At 39.5% G+C, this 17,659-nt stretch overlaps 1 protein-coding gene across 4 annotated transcripts in view; it reads left to right on the forward strand.

The window, feature by feature from the left end:
• STARD13 (StAR related lipid transfer domain containing 13) overlaps positions 1 to 17,659 on the forward strand; it is a 328,326-nt gene that overhangs the window by 88,374 nt on the left and 222,293 nt on the right. The gene's annotated exons all lie outside the window — the stretch shown is intronic.

Consider the following 17,659-nt stretch of genomic DNA (forward strand, 5'->3'; position numbering starts at 1 on the left):
AATCACTTGGACTCCCTTTATAGTCAATGGAAATAAATAATAATTCATCTCATCTAGAAGTTACATGAGATGGATCTCATGCAGGCGTCACAGAGCCACCTTTCCATCTTTTTCTCCATTGATTATTTTAGAATTAGAGTCTTTAGGTTTTTAATGGACTATTGATTAGGCCTAGATTTGAATTCCAGCCTGAATTCTTTGCAAGTGGAAGTGTTCAGCCCTGGAGGTTTAGTTAAGCCTTATTTCTAATCAATAATAGCAATATTTATTTTGTTTCTTTACAACGTGGTGCTGTAGGCTGTGATCAAAGTGTGTTAAATACATCAGAGGGTTTCCTTCTCAGGCTTTAGTTCAGTTCCTAAACAGCTAAATATTGTTACATTTATGCATGTAGGAATAACTTATTTCAGGATCAATGTCTTAGTTCCAAAATGCAATGTTTTTATCTCTCAGTTGTAAATTACTTAGGTGCCATTAGTGTCTGTGAACATCACATAACCTAAGAATAGTTACACTGAATTGGATCAAAGGTACTTCTAGTCTGGTGTCCTGTCTTTGACAATGGCCAGCACTGGATGCTGAGGAAAGAAGTATGGGAATAGGGTGAGCAGACAGCATGCCATCTCAACCTCTGTGGAGATATTTATGATGTAGATGCACTGAAGGTAGAAGCTAAATTGCAATTTTGTAATTGATAGCCCCTTAGGGACTTTTTTGCCATTAATTTTGTCTAATTGCTTTTGTAGTCATTTTTTCCTTTGGTATTCAAAGCATCTTGTAGCAATAAGTTCCAAAGCTTAATTGTGAGGTATGTGAAAAAACACCTGTTTCTTGTTGTAAATTTGCTACCGGATAATTCATTTGGTACCGTGTAATTCTTGTACTATGAAAAATTGAATCCTAGGAATTGTGTAAGAAGTAGTGAATAATATCTAGGACTGTTTTTTCCAGTGTGTCTGAATGTATATTTATTGATTTTGACTTTTATCCTCCCATTTATCTTACGCTTTTTCAGTATCATAAGGTCCTTTGGCACTCAGTTTTTTTTTTTAAATTAAATGTAATATCATCAGAAAACTGTCTGTTTTCGTTCCCCCATTTTCCAGACAACTGATGAGTATATTGAACATATGTTGGTGAGACTACCAGGTAAGCTCTATCCACTGTAAAAATAAATTTTAGAAGAACAACTTATTCATACCCTTCCTTTTCCTGTCTTTTAGTTAGCCATGAAAGGACATTTCTATTTCTTATCTTTTTTTTTTTTCCTTGACAACTTTGTTTAAGACTCTATGATAGACAGCTTTGTCATAAGGTCTTTGAAACTGGGAGTACACAGTATAAACCAGATCACTCACATCCACATGATCATTCAAATGAACTTGATTTGTGTGGCATGACCTCCAAAAGCTGTGCTGACACTTCCCTATGAGCCTGCATTACTATCCGTGTGTTTACTCTGTTCTTAATCATATTTTCTAGAAATTTTCTGTCACAGATACCAGTCGTACTCGTGTCTTTTCCACAAAAGTCATTTCAAATATTAGCATCACATACGACACCCTCCATTCCTTTGATACCAAAGCCAATAGATTTTAGCAATAATTGCATGTTACGTTAATAGCTCAGCAATTCTTTTTCTCCTAATGAGGTACTTAATTCTAGTTATCTATGCAATTTTGGTTAAAGCAAAATCTATTATATTAAAGGCATCTTTAAAACTGTCACATTGTCTAGCTGGTACAGAATGATGTACGTGCTACCATACAAATTCTCTATTTCATTAAATGAGCCTACTCTTGTTCACTGAAATGGAAATTTGAAGGTGGGCCCCACTTGCTTGCTAATTATCTTCCCACTAGCCCACCTTTCCTTAGAAGATAAAATAGTTTTTAAAATATATATTTTTAAATTCTACAAAAGCAAATTATTTGAACAAATCATTTAATAAAACAAAAAATAAAACAAATGATTAGAACAAATATTTGAATTTGTTCTAATTAGAATAGATAATAGAATTCAGTAAAAAGTAAGATGTTTGACTGAACTTTATTTTTTTTTAACTCAGCTGAATGTTCAGGCATATGCAAGTATCTTTGCTTAACTGCCTCCTCACTAATATTTTGTAAATATTTTAAGATGATGTTGCAGTAATCTCTTGTTTGACTAGAAATGTGTGGGAGAGAAGGCAGAGAAATAATATTTTTTAGGATTATTTTTCTTTTCTAAATTCTACATTTATCTGTTTGTTGAACTTCAGGAAATACTAATATAGTAAATATCAGTCCCATAAATCTTCATCAGTACAGTCTATGTATTGTAGCAAACATTCTTATAATACCTTGGTAACAGCAGTATAACACGGGAAGTGCTACTATTGCTTAGAGCAGTGTAGTCTAAAAACCTACTGGAGGCACATGTTTTTTTTTTTTTTAATTAACAATCTTTTTTGGAATTGGCCAGTGCTGTAAATCAGACATACTGAAACTTGTTTTGCAGTTTTATTACAGGCTGCTATGAATAATGGCATATCTAGATCCAGATATTCTTTCTGCACATTTCTGTCCTGTCTCTCTAATAACTGAATTTTTATCTCTTGTTCCGTAAGATACAAAATTTTCCCTATTTTTGAAAAAGGAAACACCAAAGTTACTTTTATTACAATGAAAGGGATGGATCTGGATGACAAAAGGCCTGATTTCTCTGTCACACTAGGTTTGCATCCATTTAACTTCCATGACCTCAGTGGTGTAATATGTACCTTGGGAGTGATGCAGAAATAAATCAGCCCCATTGGATGTTAATGCATTAGTTGCTCTACTCTTCCAATTTTTATCAGGAAGAGCTTATCTGTTTCAGGTCAATCTCCAGATACTCATACACCTAGGCATTTAGAAAACCACATACTCCGCAGTTGGTCATGATTAGCAAACTTCGCCCAAGAGACCAATATTAGAATTAGCAGGGATGTTGTAATTCAGGAATAATATGCACAGAATTATGCAGGACACAGTTGTTCAGTTCTCAGTATAAGGCAGGATGTTAACGAGACACTTTCATGGATGCCAGCTATGCTGACAGCTTAAGAGATGCAGTGAAAGTGGCTCTGGCAAATTTACATGACAGTGGGTATTCTATTTATATGCCTTTAAAAGATTCCTCAAATTTGTCACAACAATTTGACAGAATAATACCGAAAATGTGTTTTTAGGGCAACGATGTGTCATTCATACATCCCACTCACAAACAAGTTGTTTCACTGAAACATTTCATGGAGGCTAGAGAAGACCTACCTGAGTCTATCGTGAGGATATTTAATATAATACGCTCAAAGTGCAGACAAGGAGTCACCACAGGAAACACTATTTGTGAGGTACTGAAGGAAATAGGTGCCTAAGGTGGTAGGTACCTCACGTGCCAGAGACACTAACAGCAAGTTTCATGTGACAAATGCAGATATCACAAGTCCGTGTCTACGTCATCTAGACTCCATTAATAATCAGGGGAGAGAGATCGGCACTTCTACAGCAGGATCCGTCTCATCCTGAAGTAATTACCTCAACCTAGATCACCCAGTTCAAGTGTTTTGTGCCCTGAAAGTGCTGATTTTTGTTTGAGTATTCAAAGAGCCTGGAGTGACTCGCTGAGATGTAGGTGCTTAAAGCTAGGTGAGATAAATCCCGCCCACGGTGTGTAAGTTATGATCTTGTATTTGATGGGAAGTGCTTGCCTCTTTACCTGTGGCAAGTCTGCTATTGTGTTTTCTGTTTGTTTTTAAGTACAGCTGATTAATACAGTTTTGATTTCTCATGCTTTAGTTCTTCAAATAGCTTGAGTAGATTAAAAGCTGAGAGGGTTAAAATTAATGCTTTTATAACTCTGGACATTTTTAACCTGGATTCTTCATCTGGTTCTCTACTTAGCCACATGAATACATGTGCTGGTGCAAGAGAGGGAAGGAGCAGCTAGAGAAAGGGTGAATTGCTTCTTTCGACATCAGTGCCAGCTTATGATAGCTTAAACTGTTTGTAGAACTATAGCTTAACTGATATATAGCCACTTGATTCAGCAAATGGGAAGCAAAATAGTGCCTTGTAACCTACATGACTGAAAAGTGTTTGTGATTCTTTTAAGAAAAATATTGACTATTCATTTTTGCTGAGAAATGCTAGTTGGTGCTATAAACACTACTTCAGAGTTTAGGTCAGGGGTTCCAGAGACATCTGATATCTTCTGACATTGTTTTGAAATAGATAGCTAATAATACCATAATCCAGTGCTATAGTCGTCATTATCTCCCCGTAGGCGGTGTAACGCCTGCCTGACCCTCTGACATTGTTTGAGGCCAGAGATATTCAAAAGTAAAAACAGCCAAAGGAAAAGCAAAATCATAGTGTTTCTCATGCATTATATGTTCTGTATTGCTGCCCCTGGACCAGCAAAGATCAGAAATAATTCCATTAGTGAGTGCATGTGACAAGCCTTTTATGAGATAGCTGACAACATCCAATGCAGAAGTGAAGTTATATTGTGACAGCTGATAATAGTTTGCATTTCTACTAGCATAGTTTTGCAATTTGAGGATCTTAAATGTATTTACAAACCTCAGGCTGATCCTCCATTTCCCCGTGAAATATATAAGCATAGTCTTCATTTTACATCCAAGATTAGGAGATAACTGTATATAACCTGGCTCTAAAATATATTTCCCACTCTATCATTTCTGGACATGATCATAAATGTATCAGTTCATGGTACAATTTACAGCAGTGATTATGTTCATTATCTAGTAGAGTGTGTTTCTCTAGGTGAAGATTAGGCAGATCATGCTTTACTCTGACCTTGCCCTACACTGAAAAAGTTGATAGAAGAGCACTGAGAAGACTTGTGCAACTTCTGAGCTCTCTTAAAGATTTCTTACATCAGAGAACTCTCTGTCCATACTGTTGTGGCAATTTTGAGCCACTTTGTATGACCCATGAAGTGCAAGGAACCTCAAACAAGAGGCCTAGACCAGAATGAGGAAGACAGAGAGCCTGGTGCTCCATTTTCACGAAGAAATTGTGTGCTTGAAGACATAGTTATTTGTCTTTGATGGAGCTGTGGATTTCTGCCTATACTTTAGCCAAAAGTGCGAGTAGAAGTAGCACAGTTTACGCAGATAAAAGATGCAGAAATCTTTGTGGAAATCAAGTCCAAATTGGTTTTCTAAAAGTCACGCTGATTGGTTACAGCACGTTCAAGAGCAGACCTGGGCCTGTGTTTTTGCTACAAGACCATCCTTCCTCAGAAAGAACACCACTCCAGTTGTTTCCATTCTTGCAAAAACAAATTTCAAACTCTGTGGTGTTAGTCATATGGATTGTTTTACTATCTATCCTTAATGTTGAGATTAATCATGTCAGCAAATTAGCTCTCTGAAATTCCAGTGTAGAAGCAAATGGCCTGCAACTTTGTCTTTGCAGAATTTTTCTTCTTGCTAGTGGTAAATAATATGACCTGTGTCCCACTGGGACAGAGACATGATGGCATAGTCAAGCAAAGTGACCCACTCTACTTCCAGCCATTCCCCTTATGGTGGGTTTCTCACACCTGAACAGGATGGCTGTTTCAGTTTTCCTCCTGCTGTACCCATACTGTGAGGAGGTTAGTTACTGTCAAGGAGTGCTCTAGATTTGCAGACATTTCTGAGAAGATCAAATGTTTCTGAAAGACAGAAGTCTTCCTTCAGGTGATCTAGTTTATTGGTATAGAAGTTGATGTCCCAGGAAAAGGCTGTTCTAGCTACAGGAAAAAAAAAGGAGCCTAACAGGGAATCTAGAACAAACAACTTCCTTGCAGGACACGTTTCCACCTATAGCATAATGACCTATATATTGTGATATTAATAAATAATACTCTGGGCTTTCTCATCCACTTTTTTTCCAATGCATTTTACAGTCCCCTCCCAACAAGGAGTGTCTGCAAAAGGGAGAGTGCAGCAAAGCCCTTTCTCTTTTCCCTTTTGTCTTTATTGCCTCCTCCCATCAGCCCCAGCCTTCTGTCAGTTCCTTCACAAAATTATCTGTGAACCAGTCAACATGTCCTTAAACGTTATGCTGAAGTCATGATGCCATGATGAGTGCCTGAGAACTGGGGAAAGGGAAGCATAGTAGCTTTACTCTATAAATTTTTGTAAATAAATAGACAAACATTCAAAATTTGTGAAAGGAAACCTAGCAGATTAAAATCATATATAATACATTCTCTAAACAATCCTAAATTCTATGTGAAGCTCAGTCTTCCCATTCCTTCAGGTTATCTTTGTTTAAACATGTAGTTTCCTGAAGAGAAAGTTCAGAAGTTCACAGAAAAAAAAAAACAAGGTTGAAACCTCAATGTAAATGGGGTTAGACTTTTTGAATAAGGAAGATGTAAATATACCAAAACGCCAAACTTTAGATATATCTCGCTGAACAGAGTATCTGAGTAGCATTCACAGGATTGATGCCAGTGATGGTTTGCCTCAGGAGTTCACTGCTGATGGTGGCAGAACAACAGCCTTAGTTAGAGAAGGTATGTAAACGGTATAAAATTATTGTGTTTATCAGCATTAGTTAACAACAGACTGTTTCATTACATATTTTTAATTCATTACATATTTTTATTTTGCTACATATTTTTATTCTTTATATCCTGAGATTAGAATAAGGATGGAAGCCACAGGGCCAGTTTGGAGGCCTTTTCGTTTTCAAAAGTGGCATATTGAGCAGTGTGTCCCTTTTAACAATGCTTTTAAGTTTTAAAATGGATCTTGGCATTACAGTGTTTATGTATAATAGCAATAAATGCTCTCATAGTATTATGAATGTCTTTTGACATTTAATATGACCAGTACCTAAAGATTGTTACCTGTTATTTTTATTGCAGCTTTACCTTGACTTTTTTTTTTTTGCATTAATCTAATTTGAATTAAAGAGGGGTTGTTTTGTTTGGAGTTTGCTTTCTGTTGTGTTTTTGGGTAGACTTGTTTTTATTAGAATAAGAACAAACTAAACACACATAGGGCAGAAAGCCTTTTCTAATGCACTCTTATCGATTATTTATTTTGATTTGCTACATACATTTTAAATTTTGCTCAGTGTGTTAGTGAGGAGTTGATAACACCTTCTTGCACTGTAACTGCTTTGTCTACAGATGGTTGGATAGAGAAAGGGTTGTTTTCTTTCTTCATGGTAGCAGTTCTGAACTCCAAATGGACTGAAAAGACCATATCTTCTTGAAATGAGAACTTTGAAGTGTTGATGTCAGTTCCAAGTAAATAAAATGTAGTAGATAATTTTGGTTATTTAGGAACATATTCTGGCATGTTTCAGAACTGACTTAAAAGTATTCATTCAATAATTTGTTTGATGAATGCCACAACGTTCCTTAAATAAAATATTTAACATACATTTTTTCTTAATTATTTACTGAATTCCAATTTTTATTTTCATTTCATTTTCATAAGGATTAGTTGGAGGCAAGGGACATATTTTGTATATATATATTTTTAATATACATTGAATTATCTGTGTAAGAAAGTAAAGAGAGCTTCTTTATACATAAAAAATCTTTCAGAAATAATTTTATGATAATTTATTCTTAGGTGAGTATGGGCAAGATGATTTATATGGACTTTTTGTGTACAATATAAAGTAAAATGGAAGTTTCCAACTTGTTTTGGAGTAGGATTCATTTGATATAGTACAAAAGGTGTATAAAGTCCAAACTGGTTTTGATAAGGCTAAAATCAGTTATTTTTATTGCTTTGCGTTACGTGGCTGTTTATACAGTTCAGAGTGATAATGTGTTTTTATGTTGTAAGAAGAGCTTTGAAAGAATGAGTGACTGAGGGAAACGTTGTGAAATAGAGGTGACCTGCCTCTGCAAGGGGAGCCAGCAGTCCCACCAGTGACTGTAATAGCAGCAAAGCAGCTGTGCTAGGTGGTGATTTCACGAGAATCCGGTGAGCAGAGACTGCCTATGAAATATACTGAGTCAATACTTTTCTGAGCCAGCCTAGTCCCTATCCCGTACTAACTATCCCAGGCTCACCTAGTGAGATTTGCTATCTAGGTCCAGCCTAAGTGATGGACCGAGAGCTGCAGACAGGCATGGATTCATTAATATATGCATCCCAGATTAAGCCTACATATCATACCTAGGTTTTCTACATATACTTAGCATATTTATGTCAAAATACTTAATATCCTGGAATTACAGTTATTGTTATGTTAATTTACAGATTTTTTGATTTTTTTCTTTTTGCACAAACTGTTTAATCACTGAATCACAGAACAGTTGAGGTTGGAAGAGACCTCTGGAGATGATCTAGTCCAATCCCCCTGCCCAAAGGAGTGTCAGCTAGAGCAGGTTCCTCAGGACATTGTCCAGTCGGGTTTTGAATAGCCACAGTGATGGAGATGCCATATCCTCTGTGGGCAGCCTGTTCAACTGTTTGACTGCCAGCCCTGTCAAAAAGTTTTTTATTATGTTTAAACTGAATTTCCTGTATTTTCATTTGCACCCATTGCCTCTTGTCCTTTCACTGGATAACCCTGAGAAAAATCTGGCTCTCTCTTCTTTGCACCCTCCCTTCAGATATTTACACACGTTGATAAGCTCTCTCCTCAGTCTTCTCTTCTCCAGGCTGAACAGTCCCAGCCCTCTCAGCCTCTCCTCGTATGAGAGACGCTCCAATCCCTAAATCCTCTTTGCGGCCCTTTGCTGGACTCACTCCAGCACGCCCATGTCTCTCCCGTACCGGCGAGCCCAGACCAGAACTGGATACAGCACTCCAGGTGTGGCCTCGCCAGGGCTGAGTAGAAGGGAAGGACCACCTCCCTCAACCTGCTGGCAATGCCCTTCCTAATGCAGCCCACGATATCACCGGCCGCCTTTGCCCCAAGGGCACATTGCTGGCTCACGAGCAACTTCTTGTTCACCACGACCTCCAGGTCCTTCTCTGCAAAGCTGCTCTCCACCCGAGAGCAGCTCTCTCTTGCCTTCATTGAACCTCATGAGGATCCATCCTGCTGGCCCGTTTCTCCAGCCACTTGAGGTCCCTCTGAATGGCAGCACAACCATCTGGTGTATCAGCCGCTCCCCCCACTTTGCCGTTATCTGCAAGCTTGCTGACCATGCACTTGGTCCTACTTTCTAGGTCATCAACGAAGATGTTAAACAGTGTCGGACCCAGTGTCGACCACACCGCTAGTGACTGGCCTCCAGTTAGGCTGATCACAACCCTCTGAGCCCAGCAGTTCAGGCAGTTTTCAGGCCACCTCCCCGTCCATTTTTCTAGTCCGCACTTCATCAGTTTATCAATGAGGATGTTATGGGAGGCAGCGTCAAAAGCCTTGCGGAAGTCAAGGTAGACGACATCCACTGCTCTGCCCACATCTACCCAGCCAGTCACGCCCATCACAGAAGTGAACTCCATCAGGCTGGTTAAGCATGACTTCCCCTTGGTGAATCCACGCTGACTGCTCCTGAACACCTTCTTGCCCTTCATGTGCTTGGAAACGGTATCCAGGATTAGCTGCTTCATTGCTTTCACAGGGATCAAGGTGAGGCGGGCAGGCCTGGTGCTCCCCCAGTCTTCCTTCTTGCCCTTCGTGAAATTAGGAGTGGCATTTGCTCTCTTCCAGTCCTCAGGCGCCTCTCCTGATCGCAGTGGCCTGTCAAAGATGATTGAGAGTGGCCTTGCAATGACATCAGCCAGCTCCCTCAGCACTCAAAAGTGTATCCCATCAGGACTCATGGGCTTGTGTATGTCCAGCTTTTATACCTGTTCCCTACCTTTATAAGGGTGAGTCATCCTTGCTCTTTAAATGCAAGGTGCCAGTACTCTCCAGTGTTAGTTTTTGTGTTGTATTTCTGGTGACACTGAATGTTCACATGAATGCAATGACATTTCATAATAATGCAGTATTATTAATTATAGGCACTAAAATTGCTGAGTTACATAGCCTCAGAAATGCATTGCTTTTCAAGGACAGGCTGAAATCCGACTGTCAGTAGATGAGAAATGCAGGCTGTCAAATAAGAAACTCTGTGAACCCAAACAAGAGATCATGAACCATACGAATAAATAATACTGTACACATGCAAATACATATAACCTTATTTCCTTATAGATAACTATATACTCAATGAAGTGCAAAAGGGAAACAATTTTTTTTTCTTTTTATCTGTTCACATTTTATGTGAGCAGCTGGGCTCATGCTTTCAGATGCCAGACATTGTTTATTTAATTGGGTAACAGTACAATTTTCTAGAGCGTTTTGTAGCAGTCACAAAAAAGAACAGGTTATGGACTACACTAGCTCCCATGGGTGATATTGGAAGAGCTGTGGTGGGCCCTAACAGACTGTCTGTTGTATTTTTATTTGTGGGATTTACTGAACAGTTTTCTGCTGGGAGGTATCATACCGTATCTATCTTCTTTGTCTAACTCTGTTAGTTTTCTGCTTACTGTTTTTCTGATCCTGGAGTATATTTTTTACAGCAGCATGGAAAAAAATGACTGAAAATGTTCTATGTATATAATTTTATCAAATTCATTTCTCTTACAATGTAGCTATTAATGATTTCACTATCTTGGCCCCTGTTTGGGGACTTTTTCACTCTTATTCAGGCAGGATTCTCTCAGCTGCTTAACATTTTGATCGATCTCTGCACAGAACTGCGTTGAATCCTTTGACTTTTACAATAGTTGTTCACAGCAAAAGGAAAGTGGAGAGATTTAAAAATTAGCAGAGATGTATAATTAAAAATGTGTCTTGCCTGTACTGCAGAAGTGCTTGTGTGGTGGTTTGGAGCTTGGGTACAGTCGGACCTCTAGTCCCACTTGTGCAGTGGTGCAAAGGTCTCTCATAATACAAGCCTTCAGGCTCTTTGTACTCTTGAGAGCTTTTAGACTGCTGTCTCCTGTTTCCCACGCTAGGGAAGAAGGGACTTCCATCTATAACAGACCAGAGACAGAGGCAGCACAATGCATAGGGAGAGCATTTTTTATGCAAATGAATATAGCAAATTGTGCATCCCATGTCTTTAACAGATAATCCTCTCAAGGTACAACTTTCTCTTGTGCTTCTGTTGGGAAGAGGCATCTTTGCCTAACTGCCACCCCCTCATCCTATAATATAGAATATGTCACAGTATTGAAATAGGGTTATGCAGTCCTTTGTGTAAGTGATATATGGTAAAGATAATAGGAGCAGGAAGACTCAGGATTGTACTTAAACAGCTTTTTCCAGCAGCACTATCTTTTTTCCCTCAGATGTACCCTATCATTTCTCAGGTCTTTTCTTACAAGTTCCTGTAACCCTTCCTCTTTCTTTTTCACAAAATAAAGAAATAAAAAAATCTGACATATTTTCATTTTCTAACAGTAACTCTCTGTACCTAAGTAAGTGGCTGTATGTTTCTGGCAGCTGGTCCACCAGGCACTGCTGCCTCACTGAACTGTCTTTAAATAGCTTCTCCAGAGGCCTCTGCAGCACTTGCTGTTTTAAAGAGGGATCAGTGCTATGCAGGACTCCCACTGGTGGCACTCCAGGTGTGTGCTGCAGTGCTTCTTGGGGTCCTGATCTCTCCGTCATCCATCCTGAGTAGGTCCTGCCTTTAGAGGAGGCTGTGGTTTTCCTCAAGCCCATGTATCTGCCCCATGGAAATCAGGGAGTATGGAGCAGTGGTACTCACCTGAGTGTCTCATTGACAGAGAGTCAGGAAGCACATCCAGAACCAGATGACGGGCAGGACTTCTGGGCCTTAAACTTAGGGCCAATCACTTAGATATAGTGTGAGAGTCTAGCTCCTCAGCAACCTACACTGTTGTTCTCATGGAGCTCCAGATGCTGCCAGCTCCTCGGCTGGTATCAGCAGAGAGCTGCTCTCTATGATCAGGAGGCTTACATACAGAATAGAGAAATATTTGCTGCTGCATCAGGTAAATGCACCAGCTGGCTCTTGACTAAGAGAGTGCTGCTTAGGCTCCCGAAGGGGCAGCAGAGCAAATCCAAGCCTGGAGCATACAGATCTGTGAAAATAAAGTGAGTTGAGGATTTTTTGGCTTTTTTTTTTTTTTCAGAATGACATTTCTGAAAGAAAAAAAGTCTAAGCAAAACAGAAAGTCCTTTCCAATAAAATACATAGCAAGAACGAGAAAGTCGATTGATACTCTTTCCAGTGTTTCTACTTTCCCATTCATGTTTGTACAGAAGCCATTTTTTCCTGTTTTAGGCAGGAAAAAGTTTAGACACGGAAGCCTTGCTGCTGTCATCACCTGGTATACACATAGGGAAATGGACAAAAGCTTCAGAAAAGGAGTTTTCTCCTATCATTTCTTGGTATATGGAGGGAGCTACAACTTCGGAAAACCTGTTTGTGGAAAGTTTCTATCTAGCTACCATTAGGATGTCATTCTTGTAAATTCCCAGAACTGAACACTAAGTGATAAAGTACTGATTTTGAAATGAACTGCTAGTTGTTAGGTAAGGCCTGCTTATAATCCACAGCAGGAGAAAGGTCACACATTATTTGAAGCAGCCAAGTGTCAAAATTATGACCTTCTTTAAATTGGCATTACATGGTTTACATAATACAGTGACTGATCACTTGATATAAAACCAAAGTGGTCAGCAAATAAAAGTACCCAAAGCTTCTGTATTGCAAAATGTTCCAGTCCAGCCATTAAAGTGGAGCTTGAGAATGTGGTGTGTTAGCCAGCACGCTGCAAGCGGAACTCAAGATTTCCCAACATACTTGCATGTCTTACAGCCTGAGCTAACAAGTTGATCTTTGCATCTTGGACCGTGAATCTGGAATGCAACAAAATTAGCACAGACTCATAGAGGAAATGGAGTGATCTGTGGTCTGAGAGACCAGAAGGACTTAGAGATTATTCCCCTGTCCAAATCAGGATCAGCCATACTTATGTCACCCTGGCGAAAGTTTGTTTACCTTGTTTTTTAAGATCTCCATTGACAGACTACAGATCCTCTTCAGATTATATATTTCAGTTCCTCACTTAGCATTAGAGAGTTTTACTGTTCTTTCTTCCTGTAAATTTTCTTCATTTACTTGTCAGGAGTATGCAAAGCAAATTATTTTCTTTCCCTTCTGCCTTCCTTCTTCAGGTCAGCCCAGTTCATCTAGCCTTTCCTTGTAGGTCCTGGTTTTCAGACTTCTTGGTCCATCTAGTTTGTTGAACTGCACACCCAGTATTAGTTTGAGGATGTCCAGAGCTAGATACATGTGTCCCAGCTTGATCTAACAACAACTTAGTTTTTGCTGCTGAGGCCCTAACAGAATCTGGACTCTGTAAAACACGTTGACTAGTGAGCTGCATAGTCATACAAATGTATAATTGTATATGGTCCTCCAAAAGCCAGAAATCACCAATACTAAGGAAAAAGAAAAAAAAAAGTTATTTGGAACTCATAGGGGAATTGTACAGTGATGACCCATCTAGGAGTAACTCAAACTGACCTCAGATGTAGACACGCAAACAAAACGGTTTGATATCTATCCATATTGAAGACAAATCTGCAGTACTCATAAGTATATGGAAATCCAATAACTGAATAAATCTTAAACTTTTGGGTGAAAGAAGGCCACTTATTTCTCAGCACAAAGGTGAAGTCTTCCTGCAAATGTGAAATGAGAGAAGAAAAGAAGAAAAAAGATAACCAGCCTGACAAAAAGTCCGCAAATCTCTATGTTGTTTCTTAGTGTTCAGGTGTGTTGCATAAAATTTCGTCTTCTCCATGATCACTGTTGCAAAGTTACTTGTTTCACATTAGTGGTATTGATTCCTGTAGCCTGCATGTTCCTTAGTCCTAGAATGTCAAAAAAATATGTTGTAGTTTGTCTGTATTAATTGGCCAACCTTGATCCATGGTTGTGCCTACTATACAAAGGATCTCTGTGCAGGCAAATACAAAATTTAACAAAACGTTTGTTGTCAGCCAGTGATTCCCGTGAGATCTGCCACCTAATTCAGATTTCCTGCTAACTTTATACCTGTGTAAGTGAAAAAGGAATCAGTTTCACTTTTAATTTCCCAGGCTGAATGCTTCCTGGCTCCCTTCGGTAATTACAGCGCAGCAGGGAAGCTTTGTTGGTAGGCACACAGTATCTGCAGTACTTTAAAATAAGCTACAGTTATAGAAGGATCAGATGTGGTCGGGGTGATAGGGACATGAAAGGAAACCCAGAAGCTACAGGAAGTGTAACGAGTGACTCAGTAGGTGGCACTCTTCCCTCTGGATCAGTAGCAAGGTAAATCAAAATCTGAGAAAGATACTAAGCATCAGTCTGCTGAAATATGAGTTCAGGATATAGTGTGAAATCTAAGGCCTTGACCTCTTTTGATTGCTAGTTTTTTTATGGAGTCGGCTTTGATTCGTGTATGAAAATAGTTTTCCAAAGGTTCTTGAAATTTCAGCTCAGATAATCTGTCTAATGAGATTTCTATCTATAGCTTCAGGTCTGTAAATTATTCTTTACTTCTTGTTGTAGCAATACAGTTCTATGACAGCTGTACTTTGATGTCAGACAGAACCATCTTTCTAGACTGGTAGTGATTCTGGTCTGAGTAGTCTGAGATGCAAATCCCCATATACATACACACCATTTCCTGATCTTACTGCACCAGATTTTCAACCAGTCAGTTAGTTTGTTCACAGAGTGAAATTAGTGAGAGGTTGGATAACTAACTTAAGCTTGAAGTATAACAAACACTACATGGAATATATCCCGTCTTTTTAATGAACCCCTTTTTACAGGGAAACTGATTTGGATGATTAAGGGTGTCTTGTCCATAGCAGTGCTAGTACTTGTGGTGGTGTTGTAAAGAAAAGAAAAATACATTCTGGAAATCAATCTCTGTCGTCAGTAGGTTGTTGGCCTCCTGTCTGCTCTTTATTCTTGAAGATGTTCATTATATCAACAAAAAGTGGGGTTCGTCTGCTGAGTAGCTTTGCAACTCAACCATGTCTACTCCCTGTAAACAATGTGTAGTCGACCAGGTAACGTTTTCTTCTGACTTTGATGGGGACACTATAGTATATGGCCTGTGTCAAATATTGATTTGTTCATTGAGATTCTAGTAGTTCCATACATTTTCTGAGGCCACATCTGACAATTCAGTTGGCTTGCTCTTGTAGCAGATGGTTACAAGCACAATTAGGAGCAGATTATCCTCCACAAATATTCGTCAGGTTTCAGGAGTTCATTTTGCTCATCTGCAAGGTAAGGTTCAAGGAACAGTGTTTGTTCTTACCTCTGGTCCAGAGGGCACATGACTTCTTGATGCAGGCATCCTGCACAGCTGGACAAGTACCTAGAACATGGAAGCTCTCTCTTTTTCTGCAGGACATTAATTATTTCTAAATCTAGAAATTCTGTGATTGGTTATATGGTTATCTGGAGTTTAAGCTGAGTCTGTTGCTGTATCGCTCAGTTGCCAGTGATGACTTCAAATCCAGTCATTGCTGGTCACATTGTTTACTAAGTACATAACCCCGGAATCTTAACTTTTTTTTTTTTAACAGCTTTGTTACCTGTTCAAATTTGTCTGTTGTCCAGTTGCAGGGCCAAGTCAATCTGATCTGCAAGGAGTGGGCTTCCCATCCGTTCAGTGGGTTAGTGTTATCTGTAACTATTGCCTATTGTGCTTTCATGCCCAAAATGTTGTGTGTGACTTTTTCTTTGCCTCCTGCGGTCTGTGTTTCAAATTCTTTCCAGGTTGCCCCCCTGCATGGTGATCTGGATGACTGTGATGTTGTTGCTGGTAGGAAGCCTGTGCAGGCAGTGAATTTGCACGTTAGGGATGAATCCAGCAAGTCTCATAACCTCCAGTTCTCCATCTTTTGTGCTGCTATAAGGTAGAAAAGAGATGCCCTTCGCTTCTGAATGGTCCACTAAGCAGATGAGCTCTGGGACAGAAGCAGATGGAATTTCTACATGGATTTTATTGGGATTCTCACAAGTCTAATTTTGCTACCAGGTCCAGCCTTACTGTTCTTATCCTTTGGTCCCCTCTTAGTTCTAGATATTTTTCTGACTCACATGGGAATAGTCATATTCAGCTTCTTGGCACCCACTTCTGTTTTCTGACTTTGAAGGAGGTGTGGGTGGGTTTGATGTAAAACCAGTAGAGCTGTAGCCTCGGTCTTAAGTTTTCCACTAGTCAAATATTCTTGTTCATACTTTCCCAGGAGTTGCCGGGCAGAATCAGGTTGTGCACAGAATGATCACATTTGCTAATACGGTGATCTTACTTTGCCCATGCCATTGCCTTGGATTCTGGTCTGCAGATCAGTGGATTGATTTCCAGTTTAAAGAGCAGTGGTGACGCTAGAGCTCCTGATTTGACCCCATGGTAATGTTGATCATTTCTGTGTGTTCTTGTCTCAATTCTATGTGATGGTACATATCCAGACATGGAACCATGGCTTCATCCATGGTCTCAGGATCAGCTGAAAGCCTGCAAGCTGAGGCAGTAAGAACTAGAGTAGGACCAGTTGGGCCTCTCCTTCACAAAAAAGTCCTCTAGGCCAGTTTTGGGGCCCACTGGTAGAAACCACACGTGCATGATCATCATACACATATCAGACAAGTCTGTGGGGGTTGCAAGTATGTTCTGTGGTAGATCCATTCCCTGGTAGCACCATCACAGGTGCTTCATTTCCTTCTGGTAAGCATAAGCTTTATACAAATGCACAGAAGAACCGTTATTGTGAGTGGATTTCATGTAGCAATACTATAGACTGGACAGTGAGGTCAGTTAATAGGTTGGAAGCATCTATGAGCATTGTTTTTGGTCAAACTGGAAAGTTTTTCTCTTAGTTACATATTGTTCTAAGATAGTAAAAATTATATTGGTAAAGTCCCCCTAGCTATGGAATGAGTTACTGGTATTAGACATTCTCCAGCTCTGTAGACCTCAGGGTCATTATGTGGGAACAAAAATCGTGTACATATGGCAAGTCTAAAATATTAAGTAATTTGAAGAGTATGTTTACCAAAATCGAAGGAATATGCCTCATCCATTATGTTTGTTTTGCAACTGGAAGGCAGAAGAGCAGAATGCAAATGACTGGCCAACAGCCTACATGAGGTCTCTTGCAGCACTAAAGTATCAACTAGATCTTTTGGTCTTCAGTCCTAGTCTTCAGTCCTGCACCATCAATCACAAGATTGTTTTCCCTTCTTTGCAGAACTTTCTTGTATACTGCCATCACCATTTGCTATGCTCCTTCCTACCTAGCCCAGAATATAGAAAATACCAGATTGTTTTCATTCTTTGCAATTCTTTCAAACTAATCACAGTGAGGCAAGTACTGAACCCTGGTGCCTGAGGCACTCAGGGTGATGTTGACAGATGTCCCAGTAAAATCAGGGTATTTGCACTTTCTAGTGACTCAGCATCCCAGTAACATGGTTGTCATTGAATAGTCTCCCAGCTTATACCCTGCTCTGTCTGCAAAAGCTGCATTTGCAAAGCAAGGACTATGGCAACTATGAAGAGCTCTAGATGCCTCACTCAGTTGGAGTACACCACAGAGGCTCTTAAGGGCAATAATTCCCCTGATTTGACTGAAAGCTGTACATCTGTGGCAGGCATTTC

This window comes from Struthio camelus, chromosome 1 (genome assembly GCF_040807025.1).
Source record: "Struthio camelus isolate bStrCam1 chromosome 1, bStrCam1.hap1, whole genome shotgun sequence".
In the NCBI taxonomy this organism is placed as follows: Eukaryota; Metazoa; Chordata; class Aves; order Struthioniformes; family Struthionidae; genus Struthio; species Struthio camelus.